Source organism: Perognathus longimembris, chromosome 5, assembly GCF_023159225.1.
Source record: "Perognathus longimembris pacificus isolate PPM17 chromosome 5, ASM2315922v1, whole genome shotgun sequence".
NCBI classification, from domain to species: Eukaryota; Metazoa; Chordata; class Mammalia; order Rodentia; family Heteromyidae; genus Perognathus; species Perognathus longimembris.
This window is the reverse complement of record NC_063165.1, coordinates 19,859,337-19,879,209: the sequence shown is the minus strand read 5'-3', so window position 1 is coordinate 19,879,209 and position 19,873 is coordinate 19,859,337. Positions and strand designations below refer to the sequence as shown.

Genomic DNA, 19,873 nt, shown 5'->3' with positions numbered 1-19,873 from the left:
ATTCCAATATCTGAAATCTAAAGGAGTGAACATTATCACTGTTGTGTAATTCTATTTGCAGTGTCAAACTTTCTCAAATGTTCTGTTGAAAGTCTCAGAGGGAGAGGCCTAGGGAAATAGTACTTTTTAATTAAACTAAATTGATAGTTTTAATTTCTCTATTGGATTTATTTTGTTAACTATACGATATTATGGCATAAAGATGACATTGTGTTTCATGTACAGTGGAATTTTTTGGATGTGGTAGTATTTAATTGTTGAAAGTCTGTATTTGATATGAATTTTGGTTGTACCTGTGCTCTTGGGAAAGTATTGTGAAAGCTGAAATATTAAAAACTTCTCCTGTGCTTCAGGTTGTCTTCATTTGTTTCTGAATAAAAAGTGCTGTGTACAATTTTAAAAAATAAATAAATAAAAGAATTTTAACTAAAAAAATGCTGCATAGTTTAAGGAATGAAAACTGAATAAACTGAATAGAAAATGACCCTCATTTACCTTATTTCAATGTTATGAGGAATAAGAACTAAGAAGTTCAGGCAAAGTATTTTTCCTATTAAATGACAGAAAAGCAGAGATAGAAACATAATTTCTCCTGCATAAATTTTTAGGAAGACCTAAGTCAGTATCCACTGACAAATTCTTTTTCCCCACAAGCAACAAAACATGTCATGTCCTCTCAGAAAGCAGGAATTATACTGTTGGGCTATTAAAAATCTTTTTAATCAATAGCAATGAAGAACATGGCTAAGTTAAACCTATAACCAAAGTACTGGACCGAAGTCTGTTTTGCAGGGAAAGAAAACACTGAAAAAACAGTACAGAAGTATTTTAAACTCATATCCCTTAAAATTCACCAAGTTCAGCCATCTGGCAAGTTTACAGCTATTATGATAAATTCTTATTTAAATGATAATAAAAATCTCTTGCTGACAGGAAATTAGTCATGCAAGGAGTACACAGGCACTGCCTTCTGCCCAGGCCTGGAACTCAATGTGCAAAGTTCAAGGCTGCTCATTTGCTCAAACTGCATGTGGTAGTGAAAAGATGACAGCTTGAAGTCCTTCAAGGGATCCCCAAGTCGACAGATTTGCTGGAAGTTTTAGTGCTGTTTAGAAGTAAGGGAAATAATACATATTTATAAATATCAGAGCTACTTCATAAATTCTTTAATCTTCAGTTTATTAGATAAGTGGTTGAAAAGTCAAAGAAAAAACAACATGGATACACCACTTGGTAAAAGGTTTGCACAGATTCTTGACACAATAAAATTAGGGTGACAGTATGACACTAAGCAATAACAAGTTAAAATTCCACCTGGGCATTAGAGAGATATTTTGTTAACTATACATAATAGAAAAGTACATCATGGAACGATTTTAACATAGAAGAATGTTATATTCGATCTTATCACCTATGAGTGTTTATTTTTGAAAGAAAAATGTATATTTAGTGAGAAACTTTCAGTGTTTATCCAATAATAAAGTATGGTTAATTTCATACAACATCAAAATTAATATGAAGAATATTGATTGTGGATTGACTTATGGGGGTCTGTAAACAAAATTATTTTTGTTCATAGATTTCTACCCTCTGATGCCATATCAAGTGGGTGACAATTCCCTTGTTATGATGATGTTGAAATTCCATTCGATTGAATATCCCTTCTAAAATCATAGAACAAATAAATGTCCCAACCATGTTCCAGATCTTCCGATTCAAAGCCACTAACAGTAAGGGCAGCACATCACAACTAGTAAGCTATACTTTACTCAGCCTAACTAAGTTGAAGTTTAGTAAGGAATCTGAGAAAGATAATCAATAGTATTGTTACTTCTAGATTAATATGTGTCTATGGGTGTAGGGAGATATAATACATATATCCCAAATATGAGTCCACAATGTGTAATTTCACTAAATACTATCTGTATTTCAATAATATGTATACCTAAATTCCATGTTATTTCTTCAGTACCATATGTTTAAGATTACTTAGTGTTTATAATTACATTATTTGAAGATTTTAGTGGAGAGTTATGTTAGAAAAGATCCTGTGTAGCAATCACTCATATTATAATTTCTATGTAACCAAAGATGTTGCTTATTGATAGACATTGTTAGAATGATGTTTGATCATATTTTAACTTATCCTTTCTTTGTTTCACATGAGAATAGGAAAATGTGATTCCCAAAGACAAAACTCATCTTTTAATAGCCAATACTGTGAGATATCTCACCATTTGCCTATAAGCTGGGTCTAGCTTTTCTGCATGCATTAATGAACTCCTTCTGAAAGAACTCTTGCCCTCTCCCCATCATGTTACCCTCTTGTGTCTATTTAAATTCAAACACACACACACACACACACACACACACACACACACACACAGAGAGCTCATGTATAAGCAAACAGGTGCAAGGATCAGGGGGCTGCCAAACCCTGAGCGAGCAGGAGGTACATATGTATCTGACTGATTGAGGCTCACTACTGAGAGAAGATGACAAGCTCAGACAATAGGATAGGTCAGGGGGTAGCTCTTTGATTTCTCTGGCTTCCTGACATGGCAGAGGATGAGAGTTTGCATCTTGTAGAGGAGCTAAAGTCATCTGGCTATAGCATTTAAGGAGCAGGATAGACATTTTTGGCTGACTTGTGCAGTGGCAGTAACAGCATTCTGGTCAGCAGGCAAGTGAGTAAGAGGCTGTGGGGAAGATACCAATCCCCACACACTGCCCTGTTCTTTTTTTGATGACCAATGTACTCATATACACATGGATTGGATAAAATTTTAGAACTGCTTTTAGCAATGAGAGAGTACTAATTAGAAAATAAGAACTGTATTATTACTAATTGAAAGGGAATACCAAAATCGAGAGACACAGGTTAAAAAAAGACAAACAACTACAAAAGCAATACTTGCAAAACTGTTTGGTGTAAGTGAACTGAACACCTCAGGGGGGGAAAGGGAAAGGGGGAGGAGGGAGGGGGAATGAGGGACAAGGTAACAAACAGTACAAGAAATGTATCCAATGCCTAACGTTTGAAACTGTAACCTCTCTGTACATAAGTTTGATAATAAAAATTTGAAAAAAGAACTGTATTACTGCTGTTTACAATGAGAAAAAAAACCATACATTATCAGTACTTACCCTGACACATTTATGCCATATCCATTTCAATTCACTCCGTCAATTATCCCATTCACTTAATGTGTGAGAAAAGCAGGAAAAAATGTCATTCTGACTCCAAGAAAAGTGCTGCTGTAATATGTCTGATTTTGAAAGATTTGTCATGGTCCTACTTTTCCTAATTTTTAGAGTACATAGGAATGTTGTAAAATGCACAATTTAAACAATATTTATTAACATTTGGAAATATTTTCTTTCTTAATAAAGTGATTCAGAGGTTTTGTCTCTATGCGAAAAGTATATGACATAAAAGAACATTCTTTCAGTAATTAAATACTAACCACAGAATTTATATTCTTGAAAATCAAAAATAAATGGCATAGCCATAAATACTAGATCTAGAAATGCTCAATTTCCCAAATTTTCTCCACTCTTTCTTTTTTATTTTTACTGTTATGTTTTTCTTCTCTTGGTGACTAGGATTCCTATGTAGCCTTGATTGGTCTCAAACTTATCATCTACATGACCTATTTCCCAAAGTGTTGGGATTATTGGTATGCAGGACTAGGCTCAGTTTCAAGTTTCTCTTTCATCAATATTCACCATTGTTCTATAAAGACATCATAAGAGTTTATGAATCACTTTTATGCAGAACTTCTCTTTTTGTGCTCCATATATTTCCAGGGAATTGTAGTTTTGTTATGACCTGTGCATCCTAGGGTTCACTACTTATTGTTCACATATCTGCTAGGGAGACTGTTGCCTAAACTATTAAATGAATAAGCTCGCTTCATCTTCGATCTTAATATAAGTACTTTAGTTATATGCAATATTAAAATCTAAATTCAAGTAGCAAATATAAATGCAAAAACAATGACAGCTTCCTATCATGATTGACATTTCTACAAATGTAGAAATGAAAGAGACATGAAAATAAGAAAATAAGAAAAAAAAATCAAATGACCAGAGAAGTAGCTTCTATCCATTTTTATCATCAGGCTCTACTAAAGTGGGCATTCATAATTTGTAATGATCTTTGATATTGTAATGATCTTATACATAGGTTTATTCCAAAAACATTTGTTTTTGGAAGGGTAACAGCACTCTACCACTTCAGAAACATTCCTACCTCCTTGCTTTTATATGCCTGGAGTTTTCTACACAAGCTGGCCTCCAACTATGACGCTCAGATTTCAGCCTTATTACTTCTAGGATTACAAGTGTGAGACACTGGTGCCCAGTCTAGAGGAGCATTGTGATACCAACTGTTCCATCAATAATCAGGACAAAGGTAAACTGAGGTGGATGTCTAATAAAATTGAGATTGACAAAGGAGCTGATATTTCATTTTCCTCTTGGATCACTTTTATGAGAAAATAAAAAGTGTAAACTGAGGAAAAGTTGGATCAACCAGTAATGGAAATATCAGAAATGAACATGAGTGAGAGATTAAGAATTATGAAAGGAAACTTGGGTAAATAAAGTACATAGGTGGTATTACTAGTCAATACCCTAAGCTGTCCTTTCTTTTTAAATTAATATGCAATGTATGTTAAAAAGCACTCAAGTATTATAGAGAAAGTAAACTTTTTTTTAGATTTTCAGTGAGTTTACAGTATAGCAAGACGTCTAGAAACTATAGCAGTTAATATTTCTCACAATTTCCTAAATGTTTGTTGAAAGACAGCAAAGAATAATCAATTTGAAAACCATTAGCAAGAAATCAGAACAACTGAGAAATCTTGCAAAAGCAATAATTTATCCAAGGAATCTAGCAGGAATGTGCACTGTTGGATTCAAGTAGAAGAAACACTCTTGACTCTTTATTTGATTTATTTAGTTTAAAATACCAGCAGATCTTCATTCAATGAGTTTGGAACACAGCTGAGAGAAATGGCATACTAATTTTATACTAGGAATATAACATAAAGTGATGTCCCACATGTGAAATGGATGAACCAGGTAGCATATGGATTATGCCACAAAAAAAAAACTTATTATCTGGCAAGTGAATTGTAAAGGTTAAAAAAGCAATACAGTTACAGGCCTGCTATTGTTTTCTTGTGTTTTATTGTGCTTATGTTAAGACAGAGTCTAAATTCAAGTCTGGTTTTTCTGGGTTTCAATTAAGATATGTTTACAGAAGGTACTTCATTTCTCTTGGCTTAATATATTTTCTTTCCATTTATGTAGTAACTGCTGATGGATAGATCTTGTATTGAGTGAGTGTTGGGCAAACACACTTCTCACCTGTAAAAACAGAGCTATTAGCAATACTTCTTCATATGCAAATGCCTAGCATGGTGTGTGACCTACCACAGGCCTTTGGGAAAAGTTACCTTCCTGTCTATCTGTTGCAAGATGTAGACATTGCTCTTTAAAGGTATATGCAACAAGAACCTTGAATACATGCAGGTCTGAAGAGGAAGTGACTGCAAACAATTCCTTGGATTCATCTCTACAGAAGTGACTAAGAATGACAAGACTGCTGCAGGAACACATTATTTTGTATTCTACGTGTATAAGAAATAGAGTGTACTAACAGAATAGCAGCTGTTATAAGAATAATCTGACAAAAATACCCTTTAGTCTTTATTATAGTAATCTACTTAGGATTGCTTTATTATATAATGGCATCCCTCAGAGTTAGTCTCATTTCAGAGGAAACAAATTATTAGGGTATATATATTTGCATGTGAGTGCATAATTCATATGTATATGCATGCACTGTGTACATACTGCATATAAATGTGTGTGCATATAGATAGATATATAGATTTATACCAATATATTTCCACTATATAGTCAAAGTAAATGATAAAGTATGAGTTTAAGGATTTATTATATACAGAAAAAGTCACTGCATGCTTCTTTATTAAGTTGATTCTCTTTGAAATCTATATTTTAATTCCAAAAGTTAGACAAAGGTGTTCTCAGAATCTGGTTATGTATATGCATGGGTATATTTCTAACAAACATCTTTATCAAATACAAGAAATAAAAAGAGGAAACTGAAAAGAGGTTCAGAAAGATATTTCTGAAGTTTGCTCACTTGATTGTTCAGTTTATAAGACTGTACACTCTGTTAACTGGAGCCCATAGCTTTAATTAAGTATGCAGCCTTTAGTTGCTTTGCAACTGCACTCAATGAATAATTTGCTAGGTTCTGCCATCAGTAAGCAAGTAGTCAAACACCAGGGCAAGGAGATGCAGTATTAGCACAATTCATACAATAGATTTTTACTCAAGGATGTAGCAGAAAGGCAAAATCATTTAGTAAGCCTGTTTGGTCTGCCTCTAATTTATCATGGCTTACATCTCTTGCCTGCCAGCAGTGCCGAATTCATATGTTATTGTCCCAAACCTGTCACTTCCTGAACTGCTTTTTAATCTTCCTTCCTGAATTACATCCAGAAAGGTCACCGCCATCCAATTAGAACCTTATCAAAGATGCACATGCCGTCCAGATTCACACTTATCACGAATGGGTCATAAATCCAGAAACTGCACATCACAAAGTACCATTAACATAATGAATAACTGAGGGAGGAGAATTGTAAAAATGTGACAAAACACCTGTGTATTGGCCAGCTTTTTGATTCCCTTTACTTTGTGGGAATCATGGTAGGTGAAGAACTGCAATGCTGGCCAATGGGATGAGAAATGGAAAATAACAGAAGACAAGCCACACTTTTCAAGTGTCACCAACCACAGATTGGGCTGCCTGAAATCTTGTATGTCCTGGGATAGGACTGCTTATAAAAGCAAGTACATCACTATGCTGCAGTGGCTCACCATTGTAATCCCAGCTACTCAGGTGGCTATGATCTGAGGAGAAAGGTTCAAATCCGCTGGGGGACAGAAGTCTACGAGTACGTCCAATTAACCAATATAAAACTGGAAGTTGTCGCTCAAGAGGCAGAATACAAGCCTTGAGCAAAAAAAGCTAGCGGGACAGCATCCAGGTCCTGAGTTCAAGCCCCACTCCTGGCACAAACAACAAAGAGTATAGCAGTTAGAGAGGAGGTAGTAATTTGCTCTTAAAACACAAGATTATACAAGTGTTTTTAATTCTTAAGAGTCTTGTATAAACATTAATTGCTGGAAGGTTAGGTTAGAGTTCTTCATTTCATAAACTACTTCTCGAACTATCTTAATCGTAAATTATCACATTAGGTCATAACGATCTGGAAAAGGCATATTTTCTTTCCCATGGAGAATGAAAATCTCATTATAAACTCACCACAGCACACCTGTGTGCAACACCTCACAGGACATTCATAGAACACAGTATGGTTAGATTTATACAAGTGAAAAGTATACAGACAATGATTTATTATATAAAAGGGTTTGCAATTATTCTGAGAAGGATAGACAAAAACTGCAGTTTACCTTGAGGTAGGAATTCCATCTAAAGTTTTACAAAAATATTTATAGAAAGGAAGCAAAATGATGGACAGGTCTTAAATTGGGACTCTGCTGTCCCTAAAGTCATACTACCTTATGAGTTAGAGCAACTAGTGCGATATTTCTATCTTGAAAGTACAAATGGTTAACATAACATTAGATGGTCAGAAACCCCAATACTTAAAGACTATTGGAGCACATGCTCTCTATTGCTGGTGGATTTTTAACTTGTTCATCTATAATTTCAGACTCTGGTTACTAGCAGTATTAAAAAAAAGTATACTTCTGTGGATACTGGAAGGTATCTTATAATTACATATAAATCAATATCTGATTACTTGACTTGTGTAGATTTAATATCAAATTTCATAATAAATAGTTCTCCTTTTTCTTTCAGTCACCAGTGAACTAAACTGAATACCTTTATCCCTATAATAATCCTAGCCAGGGTTTTAGTTCACCTAGAACAGAGTTTTAGTTTTCTTTTTGTCTTTTTCTTTAAGAACATAATTTATGCCCCACTTGCAGCTTTAAAACATTTAACCATTATTTTAAAGACCAATCTGGGTTCTGAAAACATGCATACATACACACATAAAACTAAAGACTTTCTGTCTAAGGCATTACCGTGTGGTTTCATCAACAGACACACTTGCATTGCATCAGGAGATTTCACAACAAAATATTTAACAAGCAAAATGTAATTGTCCATTTGTGGAGCATAAATGACAAAAGGCTCCCACAAACTACAGAACTGTAGGTAACCAAGACAGGACAACATACCATTTTCATCTCATCCTCTCCTGCCTCTGATTATCGATATGATTTTGACTTTCCATTGGTCTGAGGATGTAAAGGTACAGTGGGTTTTTTTGATGTTGACAAGCATGTCATCTCCAGCTTAGGCTGTGACATGGGTTGTCAGTATTTGCTTTGATGGGGAAATGACTGACCTCTGCTCATAATTATCAAAACAATGGGAAGGGAAGTGACTAGACAGGCAGCTGCTACTAGGGCTGGGGTCCAACTTCAGAGAAAGTGGGGATGAGGGTCTTTTTAAGAACTGTGTGCAGAAGACACAGTCTACATGAATACTGAACTTTCTTGGGAAGTGTCACATGGTCATGAAGCCAATGCACTCTGAAAATTGTTCTCCTGTGAGGAAGTACTGATCTTCTTAGCTAGCAACTGTTAACTTGTACATGGAGTTTTATTTATCTGTCCATTAGGTATTTTACTTTTGAATCAATTAATTCAGAATTCACAAACTTTTGCCAGTAAATAATATTTTCATCAGGCTTTTAAGGCACTAGTACACAATGCTAAGTTACTCTCTATGAATATCCTCTAGGAACGCTATTGGGCTGAAGAAGCATTCCAATTATGATCCATTGCTGCACTAACTGCACTTAAAATTCAACATTTTATAAAATATATATATGTGAATGGGAAGAATTTTCTAATGGAATAAAGGACTTGGAAACAGTTGTTTTTTGTTTTGTTTTGTGTTTTTTTTTTTTTTGCCAGTCCTGGGGCTTGGACTCAGGACCTGAGTACTGTCTCTGCCACTTGAGCCACAGCGCCACCTCTGGCCGTTTTCTGTATATGTGGTGCTGGGGAATCGAACCCAGGGCTTCATGTATGTGAGGCAAGCACTCTTGCCACTAGGCCATATTCCCAGCCCCAGGTTTTGTTTTTTTTTTAAATTCCTAATATTTTTAGAACATTTTCCTTCCTAGTAGTAGTAGGTTTTAAATATCCATAAATTATTTCTATGAAGCTTAAACTGTTTAATGTATTTTTTTAAAAATCAGGGCAATAGGAAGCACCTATCTCCACTCTACAGTCTTAAGAATAATCAGACGAGATCGGGCACAATCAGGTTGTCCCTGCGCTGTTACTGTATCTTATCTGAGTACTCTGGATACTGTATATACTGGTATTAGAACTAGAGAAGTGAAGGGAATATCAAAACTGAGAGGCAAAGGATAAGAAAGACAAATGATTCCAAAAGCAATACTTGCAAAACCATTTGGTGTAAACCAACAGAACAACTCATGGGGCGAGCGGAAAAGGGAAAGGGGGAGGGGAGATGAGGGAGGCGGTAACAAACCGTACAAGGAATGTACCCATGGCTTAACGTATGAAACTGTAACCCCTCTGTACATCACTTTGACAATAAATAATTATTATTTAAATAAATAAATAACCCCCCAAAAGAATGATCAGATGACCTCTTAAATATGTTTTAAATATAAGCTTTTGATGTTTATCTCTATTGATCTTTTAAATTTAATCTCTAGAATCAGATTTACCTGTTTCAAAGATTACAATCCCTTTTCCCACTCCTGATCACTTTCTCTATGCTAAAGTGGGATTTGGTAATGGTTTTATATCATAAATAATCTTAAACACAGTTTACTTGTTAACCCATGTTCCCACATAGCAACCCCTGGGGTTTCTGGCACAAAGCCATTTCTTTTTCCTTTTCCCTTTTTCATAGCCAGTCACTTCCATTCTAATATTTGTGAGTATTCCCTCTCACTCTATGTATATGTGTCTGCAATTTCTAATTCTCAACGAAGTCTGTGAGAATTTTTGCTAGCCCACATTATGCTGACTTGTAGGAAACAGAACACAGAAGTCATCATTATAAGTATTTTACAAAAATCACTGCTATGAATTGTTCTGTTGACTTAAAACTACAGTGGATCTTTTTAAAAGGTCTGAAGACAAAGAATGTTTCAAAATTCATTCCACACACTTTATTCTAAAAATTTTGGGCATAATCTTGTCATGCTATGAATTCATCCTTACAATGATTAGTGTCTCTCATATGCTAATTAGTCTATCATTTTTTCCTCTAAATATATTTTCAAATACTCTACACTACATGCTCAAGATATTTTGAGACATCTACACTTTTTATTTGAAAAACAAACAATAAAACCAATTCCATAATTCTCTCATTCTCTTGAAACGGTCATCTAAATTATTATTAAAAAGAAAGTCCATGAGTTACATTTTAAATTTATTGATGAATTTAGAATATGCAACAAAATCCATGACCTATTGACATATATATATATATTTAACTGTGTTTTTACAAAATAGAATCATAATTAATATGGGTCATGGAAATCCAGTGATCTGTTTCCATGCAAATGAAAATGAAGACAAAATAACAACTAGTGAGAAGTGCTGCCTTACTACTGTAATCCGAAAAATTGGGCCATTCTTTGAAATTAAAAACTAAAAAGAAAAAGGTGAGTTACATGAGAAGTTCTTTTTTGTTGTTGTTTTGTATATATATATATATATATATATATATATATATTTTTTTTTTTTTTTTTTTTGCCCATCCTGAGGCTTGAACTCAGGGCTGAGCTTCTTTTTTGCTCAAGGTTAGCACTCTGCCACTTGAGCCACAGCGCCACTTCTGGCCGTTTTCTGTATATGTGGTGCTGGGGAAGCACTCTTGCCACTAGGCCATATCCCCAACCCCACATGAGAAATTCTTTAGATGGTAAGAAGGGAATCTGTTGGTAGCCAAGTATGTTGCAGACATCTTTGTTTTGTGGGAGTGCTAAAAATATTTTATTGGATATGACTGCTTTTGCTTAGAAGGGCTCCACCAGGAATTCTTCAACAAGGTCAACAAACTCTTGGTGCAAGGATGGTCTGGCTTTAAGATGATTATAAACACTGAGCTTTATTTCATTCAGGAATTTTCCAGCTTTGATCCGCAGGACAGAATAAAGTACACCGCGCCACATTTCCTCATTAAATGACTGACTCTTACAGATCGGCGGTCATTTGGAGAAATGCTCTCAAGTATGAATTTGTTTGGGCTCACTAGACTATAAAATAAGAATCCTGTGGGTAACGGGAGGAGAATTCCTTTTAAATGATTGACCTTAGAGACAGAGCTTTTTAATCATCATTTATTATTATACTTTGGTAAAAAAATACAAAAATTAAATTTATTGAAAAATTATATGTGAAATATTACTAAATTACATTGGGTTTCTTTCCTTGGGGAATGCTTATAAGTGAACAACATTAAAATTAGGTTTTAACAGAAGATTCTTTAAGTTTACCTTTAAACTAGAAAAGAACAAATTTTTTGCTCTATTTTATTCATAAAAAACAAAAATATAAAGACACAAAGACTATTTTTTCTATAACAATTTAAAAATATACTCTTAAATGTGACATTGATTACAATGTTACACATCAGTGTCCTCTAGCAGGAAATTTGAAATAAGTACTTTGTGGTAAAGCTGACATAAATTTTTAACTCACCTGCAGGAAAAGACAGATCACATTTTAACCAAAAGCAATGCATTCATTATTTGCTTGAAGGAAACCTTGAAATCTGTTTTGATTGTCACTTACTGCATTGCCTCCTTAGTTAAGAATATCATTTCAAATCTTTCTGCAAATCATTACTTTCTAATTCTACATATGTTCTGTATAAGTCAGAGAAATAGGAAATACATGCTAGAAGGTAAAAATGTGCACAAAGTACCAAAGCCCAAATGTTTAACATCAAAAAGAAGGAACACAACATCACTATGGCTTCAGTCTGGGTGCTCTGTTTCTTTATTAAATCCCTTTCAGACATCTATTTGTAACCACCATTCTATGTAGAAAGTTGACCTTAAAATCTTTAGCAATTATAATTATTTTGTCCTGACACAATGAATACTCCCCTTCCTTATTTTCCCCACTGATGCCCAAATATACTCTTAGGAGATGTTGAATGACATCAAACAATGGAGAATGAATCAAAATAAAGTCATTGCATCAAAGCTTTTTCAGGTAAAATAACAACAACAACAACAAAAAAGTAAGAGACAGAAAGAGAAACAATACAGGAGTTATAAGTCCCTACACCAATGTGATTATTTAAAAAGACTCGTTTGTCTGAAATCCTAGATATTTGATTGCAATGACCTAAGTGTAATATATTCAACATAAATTTCAAATAATCTTAGGAACATGTAATGACCTAGGCAAGTTAGCATGTTGCTGTTGATTTTTCCTTCCATCATTCCTCATATCAAAACAACTAGAGTTCAAACTCCAGTCATTCTCACCAATTTCTGCTCTGTTTTCATGTTCCCAATTAAAAATCACAACCCAGGAGTTTTGCACGTGGTAGGCTGCCAGCAGTGTTGTCAGCAGAATAACATTCTGGGCAATTCTCCTACCACTGTCTTCAAAGCTGATCTATGGAGCCACTTCGTTCCACAGCTGTTGAAGTGAGGAAAACACCTGCAGTTTAATGGCACAGAATCATCTGTATAACTCCTTTACCTGCTGCCCTGCAACGAATGGACCTTGGCAGTGAAGGGGGAGAGCACAGTGAATGGCAGATACTATATTTATCATAATCACTATGATCCACGGTAGAGGAAAATCAATTTCTCTTAATTGAGTAGAGTGACTTATTAAGGGTTATGAGTCCAAACTGGATAGCTGTACTGATTTGATTATGTTGGGAGTGAAATGAGCAGCAGCCTCCTACCCAGATTTTTCCTTTGTCTTCTCACTCAGGGTTTTTTTTTTTATGAAATTATTATTCCATGAAAGCTTTGGTGAAATTATGCTTTGATCAAGAAGAGACTGAGAAATGGAGTGATGAAAAGGTCTCTGAAGTGTTGACAAGTAGAGAAGTGCACATCTACAATATCCTCACTGCAATGCTATTGGTTGGTAATTGATATGGTAGAAATATCACACATCCATGCTAACAATGGAGCCTTATTGAAAGAAGCTTCAATCTCCCCTCCTGTTTTCATGCTCTACCAACAGTCCTAGGTATGGAGTCCCTGTGTTCATTAAACATATGCTCTTCCACTGCGCTATATCCCTAACCCTCTTCTTGTTTTGGGTACAATAGTCCAAGCTCGTGGAAAGCAGTATATCTTGAGAGGAAGTATCAGTTGGTTATAAGCCACATAGAAGTTAATCATTAAAAAGAATGTGTTGGATAAAATAAACAGAGAAATAAATGTGCACTATTTAAATTTCTTCAGGTTTATGAAAGGTCAAAAAGATTAGAAAAATGGGCAAAAGTTTCTACAAAAATAACTTTAAAACATCTTATTAGAATCACCTATTTTTCCTTTCATGGCTTAATGAAGTAAATTTTAGAAACAAAGAGAATAAAACAGATGTTTACATTTCTGCACCGAGTAGTTTGGGTTGGGGTTGGAAATGTGCAAACTCATGAGCCACATTGGGTTTATTTACTATGAATAATTTGGATAAAAACAGTGAGAACAAATACAACTCTTCTAAGGTGTATGACAGTCCAATATGGTAGAAAAGCAAACTTTACTACGTCTTTGAATAAGTGCATTTTAGAAGTTGTTCAGATGTACAACTTACTGTGTTCAGTTTTTAAGTAAGAATTTACATTTTAAAAATTAAAATAAATTAATTTAAATGTAAATTATTTTTTTAATACTGACAAAATTGAAATAGCAAGCAAAATCATTTGTTAAATTTTTGATTGGAACAAAGATAGCAGTACAAGAATCCCAGGAAGAATGTGTTTTAGCACAACAGTTCAAGAAACTGCTTTCTCTCTTTCTTCTTTGCAATCTATTAGATATACCTTTAAAAATCATCTTATAGTCATACATTATATTTCATGGGATGCATTAAATATAGTCACAATTTCAAATTTCAGGGTTCCAAAAATTGACTGTGGTATGTGCTTTTCCTAGAAGTGAAATCGCATAGCTACTACAATGATAGCAACGAAGGGATGACGCAATTCACAGAAACAGAGAACAGTGTGAGGTCCATAATATTTTGTTGTAATGAAAGTAAACATGCTTAATTTCTGATCAACTCATCTTATGCCTAGTCTCTATCTTCTCAAGATATTTTCTGTCACAAAAGGAAAATTATTATTCTATAATATTCTTTCATATGGGAGCTTTCACTTTAAAGGCATGTTCATCTTACTGACCTAGAGATTTTTGAAATTGTACTTATACACCATAAAGGCCACGCAATGTCCCAGTTACACTCTTTGCTGCTTCAATGAATAAATACAGAGATCTATTACAAGGTAGGAGGAGGTAGGATGCTAAAAACTTATTGGTATGGTTCTATTCATAGTGAAAATATATGTAGTATCCTACAAATAATATTTCCCATTCACCTACTTTTTGCATATATTCATTTCTGTAGGCCCTCAATTAAGTACATGACATGTAGATAGTCAAAAGATAATAATACTGAATTAAATTCCATTATAATATTAACATATTAAACATAGTTTCATGAACTGTTCACTCTGTGTTGAGTTCTCATTCTACTAGTAACCCTCATTTTTCAGGGGTTCCAAGTGCTACAGACAAGTTCCATAATAACAAATGAAATTCTTCCCTAAAGATAAGAATCAAAGATGATATAATAGCTGGATGATGGTTATGGGTCAAGGTTGGTTTAGTGACTAAGTGAAATTTTCTATTAGTATATTAGCACTACTTAAAAGTTTCATATTGTACATATACACTCTTAATTCAATTAAAAATAATGATTTTGCTGATCAGAGCTAAGAGTGAACGTTTCATAAAAGCTTCACCAGTGATATTAAGTTTTTGATGTGAGTGTAGTAATTCCTCAGCCAAAAAGTTGTAATGATAGATTTCCATGAGCAGAAGCTACTATAGCTAGTTTGATGATAAATTTGAATCTGATAAAATTGACATATTCCACCAAAAAGGCCATATTAATCAGGGAGAGTTGCGGGAACGTTTACCATGGAGCTTAATGTAGGACTCTTTCTTTGCTTATCAGTCAATAATCACCAAACTATCATCCAAGTCTTCTGTCTCCTGGCTCAGAGAAATTAAAACTACAATAAATCTTCTGACATACAGCATTACAACATTATTAAATGTCATCATTCAATACACAGGCAGTGGATAAAAATCACAGCTGGGTAATAAATCATATGCATTATATAGGTAAAGATTAAAAATGTTTACTTCTCATAATATGGTAGGTTCTATTCTTTTGGAAAACATATACTCTAAAAATGCAATTAAAATATATTTTAAAAAACGGATTTAAAATGAATTTGCTTAATAATTTAGTAGTAACATTTTGCTCTATTTAATTACCTGGTTTACAAATATTTTATCTTTATAAAAGAGCCTTATATAAAAAAAAATACCCTGTCCCACTGTTGTAGTAATTGCCCAATAAATTTAACATTTACTTGTCACATCTGATAAATAATCAGTTCTTAATTTTGTGGCCTATATTATATAAATAACATGGAAACTATAACATTTCATTCAAATAATTATACTGAATATGTATACAAAGTAGGCAAACTTTTGTATTGCAGATTAAAAAAATAAAATATGTGTAAGGTCCACCCCCAGGAGGTTTCTATACAGATACTCCCCACCTTTTTAAGTCTATGCCCAGTATTTGAGTTACCTGGGTAACTGGCACACCCAGAGGCAGTTACCCCCTCCTTCTCTGAGGTCAGATCCAATCCACCTGGTCATATTTCCCACCTTTTCCTATATAACCCAGCTGAACACGGTCCTCACTCTCTTTCCTTTTCTCTCTTTTCCTCCTTCCTTTCTGTCTCCCCAGGCCTCCATATTGTGTGGGCTTTCCCTCCAAAAAACTCCTTTCTACCTGAACCACGTGGTGTGTTTCCTTTCTGGAGAACCTTACATCTGGTTCCATGACTTGGGAGGGGAAAGAGTCAGGAGTGGCTGAATCCCCTCCTCCCTCTTCTCTTTTGAAGGTTAATCCAACTCCTTGACTGCCCCTCCTCTGACAAAACTGCCAAAAGCCAGAGGAAAAGGGGACTTCTCCCCTTTACCACTGCTGGCTATGCATCCACCACACCATCTCCTCTCTACATATCGTGAGTGACTCCCATCTACAGGTCCTCTCTCTGACCATGCCAGAGGGGCCCCTTATGCCTTTTTGGCCAGTCTGTTCTCATTTCAGATGACTGAATTGAGAATTTGACCCTATGTCCTTGCAGACCCACTGTCTTTGTCCTTGTGGACCCCCATTTACGTCCTTATGGACTCCTATGTCACCATATTACCATGACACCATGACACCATATTACTCCATAAGGTCAGAATGCCTCATAGGCTAGAAAATGAGTCTCAGTGGCCCAACCTTTTGGCTTGTGCCCTCCTGAGTAGGACACAGGCTAGGTAACCGGGACCAACCCCCCATACTCCCCCCCTCGCCTCTAGGTTCCCTCTCAAAAGCTAGACATTCTGGGTATAATCTTTTCCACAGGTCGAAAGAATAATCAGGCAGTTTTAGAGAAATAACTCTGACAAGTATTTATGGTCATTTCTTAATAAGTTACAGCTCCTGCCTAATGAGACTTCCTCCAGGCTTCATTCAAGGACTGGCATCTACCACCAACGAACGGACAGCCGCTGCTTGCTGCCTCCTTCTGGAGAGACCACATGTCTGCCTTTTGCACCAAATGTCAATGCCCCTGGCCAGCAGGAAGTAGCCAAAGAGAGTCTATGTCCTTTTTCATAATTATTAAAAGGCTGAATGCAAGGTCCACCCCTGGGAGGATTCCATGGAGATGCCCCCTACCTGTTTAAGTCATCACCCAATTACTGGCCCACTTAGAGGCAGTTACCTCCTCCTCTGAGATCACATCCAATCCACCTGACCATATCTTTCACCTTTCCCTATATAATCCTGCTCAACTCATGTCCCCGCTCACTTTCCTTTTCTCTTATTCTCTCCTGCTCTCTTTGTATTTCCTTTCCTCTTTCCTTTTCTCTCTTACTCTTTCTTGCCCTCTTTCTCTCTTTTTTCTCTTCTTCCTTCTTCTCTGTCTCCCCACACCTCCATCTTGTGCATGCGGGCCAGCAGTTTGCTCTCCCCTCAATAAACTCATTTCTACCTGAACCATGTGAGGGGTTTCCTTTCCAGCAAAACTTACAATACGTACCTCCTGCCCTCATTAAATTGAGAATTTGACAAAACCACTTTGACATTTATGAATTATAAGGTTACATATTCCCTTCAATGTTACTGGCAATTTTAATATCACCTAAAGGAATTTCACTTAAATATTTTTTTTACCAGTGATATTTTTATATTCACCAATCTTAAGCTATTGTGTAGCTGTTGTGAAATTACACATCATCTAGATCCAGCCAGGTAATCTGCATGATCCTAGAGTGCTAGGTATAGACGAATCTGGTTTACAGTATGAATGATGATCTGAACGGAGAACTCATCTAAAAGCATCAAATGCCATTAGAACATAATTACATAAGACACTAGGGCTAAATGACCTTGCCTTTATTTAGCCTTTTTGTTTACATAATCTAAAATATGAAAGATAAACTAGGAGCAAGTGGCTCACACCTGTAATCCTAGCTACTTACGAGGCTAAAATCTCAGGATTACAACTCAAAGCCAACCCAGGCAGGAAAATCTGTGAGACTCTTATCTCCATTTAATCTCCCAAAAAGGCCAGAAGTGCAGCTGTTGATCAAGGGATAGATAGCCTTGAGCAAAAGAAGCTCAGGGACAAAGGCCAAGCCCAACATCAAAAAATATGAAAAATAATACTTACGTTCAAATTGTTCTAGCATAAAGAAAATGAAATGTGTGTGTAAGTTTGGAGAGGGGAATTATCCAAAGTTCAGTATAGCTTTGGAGTTCCATCAGCCATAGATATAGAAAGGCAGAATCGGGTCCATAGAATGAGTGGTGAGTACTTGACACTAGTACAAGGGAGTAAATAAATAATTATATATCCTAGTGGAGAAAAAATATATGATATAGAATGATCTAGGAAATGCAAATCATTTTAAAGACCGTCTGAAATAGAATTGCACAACACATGCACATATATGCATACATACAAAATACTCAATTGAGTCATTTCATGTTTAGACATTCTCACACATACTTTCAAAGTTTCTGCACTGAGTGTTCAATCACTGAACATAATTTCAGAAAGATGCTACATATTTGGTTGTGTTTATTTATGTATTGCCATATCCATAACACCTGAAACTGAACCTGCCATGCGGCAGGCACCCTATAATTTTTGCTTCAAAGAATTAAAAAGGCAAGTATAATTTTTGCAGCATTTTTAATTCTAATGATTTATAAATAAAGCAATCATGTGTAATTATAAAATATTTGTATAAACATAACAACCTTATGCGATTAGTTTCATCATCCAACAAAGGTGAGAAACAAGTCAGAATCTGAAGTTAGATAATTTGCAAGAGGTTACACTGCTAATAAGTAATCTATAGTACATGATTTATTACTTGAATTGTAGGAACAATGCTTTGTTCTCACATTACCCTTTGGCCTCTCGCCTCTGCACATAACTCTCAACTGACTAGTATTTCTGTTGCCTGGGATCTTTTGTTGTAGATATTTTAATCAACTTGCCTAGACAGGTAGAACTTTTAGCTGTGGCTAATATGGGAGCAGAAATCCAATATTCCTTGTAATTCACGTATTAAGAAAAATAAAATATTTTTGTATAGATACTATCTTGGAAAGGATACCATGTTAAATTTATTATACAGTGATATTCAACAAGTACTTTGCTGACTAAGCCACAGAATGGAAATCACGTTGTGCTCTAGATGAAGTTAAAGGAAACAACTTTACAAACTTGTTTTTGTGAAGAAGTGTCTCAACATTATGTACAAGGTAGAATTCACAATGAAAGATTACTATAATGAAACATACAACAGTGCTTACAATAAAAAGTTCAGGACATATATTTTGCACTCTCATATATATGTGTATATATATGAATATACATATAAATATATAAATATATGTATATAGGTATGTACATACTATGCATCTGTATTCATATATATATGAATACATGCAAATACATATGAATGTATACATATGAAAGTAGAAGTGTTAGGCTTTGAAAAAACAAGGGATGAGATTGCCTAACAATTGAGAAATGACAAAATAAAATGAGTTCATACATGAGGAAAAGCTATAGATTATGGCATTTAAAACAATAAGAGTGTGTGTCTGCGAACACATTTCTGAATATAATCTTTGAGAGCTAGGTACAAATACTGCTATCGAAATACTCAGGAAATGAATGAGATGTCTGGACAAATTTCTACATTATTATAATTAATCACTAAAAATGGTTTCCAGAGAAAATGTACATGAAATATAGCCTACAAATATTTTAACAAATAAAAAATGCATACTTCTACTTTCCTTCCTTTTTGTTTTTTGTTTGTTTGTTTGTTTGTTTTGCCAGTCCTGGGCCTTAAACTCAGGGCCTGAGCAC

At 34.9% G+C, this 19,873-nt stretch overlaps 1 protein-coding gene across 12 annotated transcripts in view; it reads right to left on the bottom strand.

The window, feature by feature from the left end:
* The window catches only part of Robo2 (roundabout guidance receptor 2), a 516,317-nt gene that overhangs the window by 416,408 nt on the left and 80,036 nt on the right, over positions 1-19,873 (bottom strand). The window lies entirely within an intron of this gene.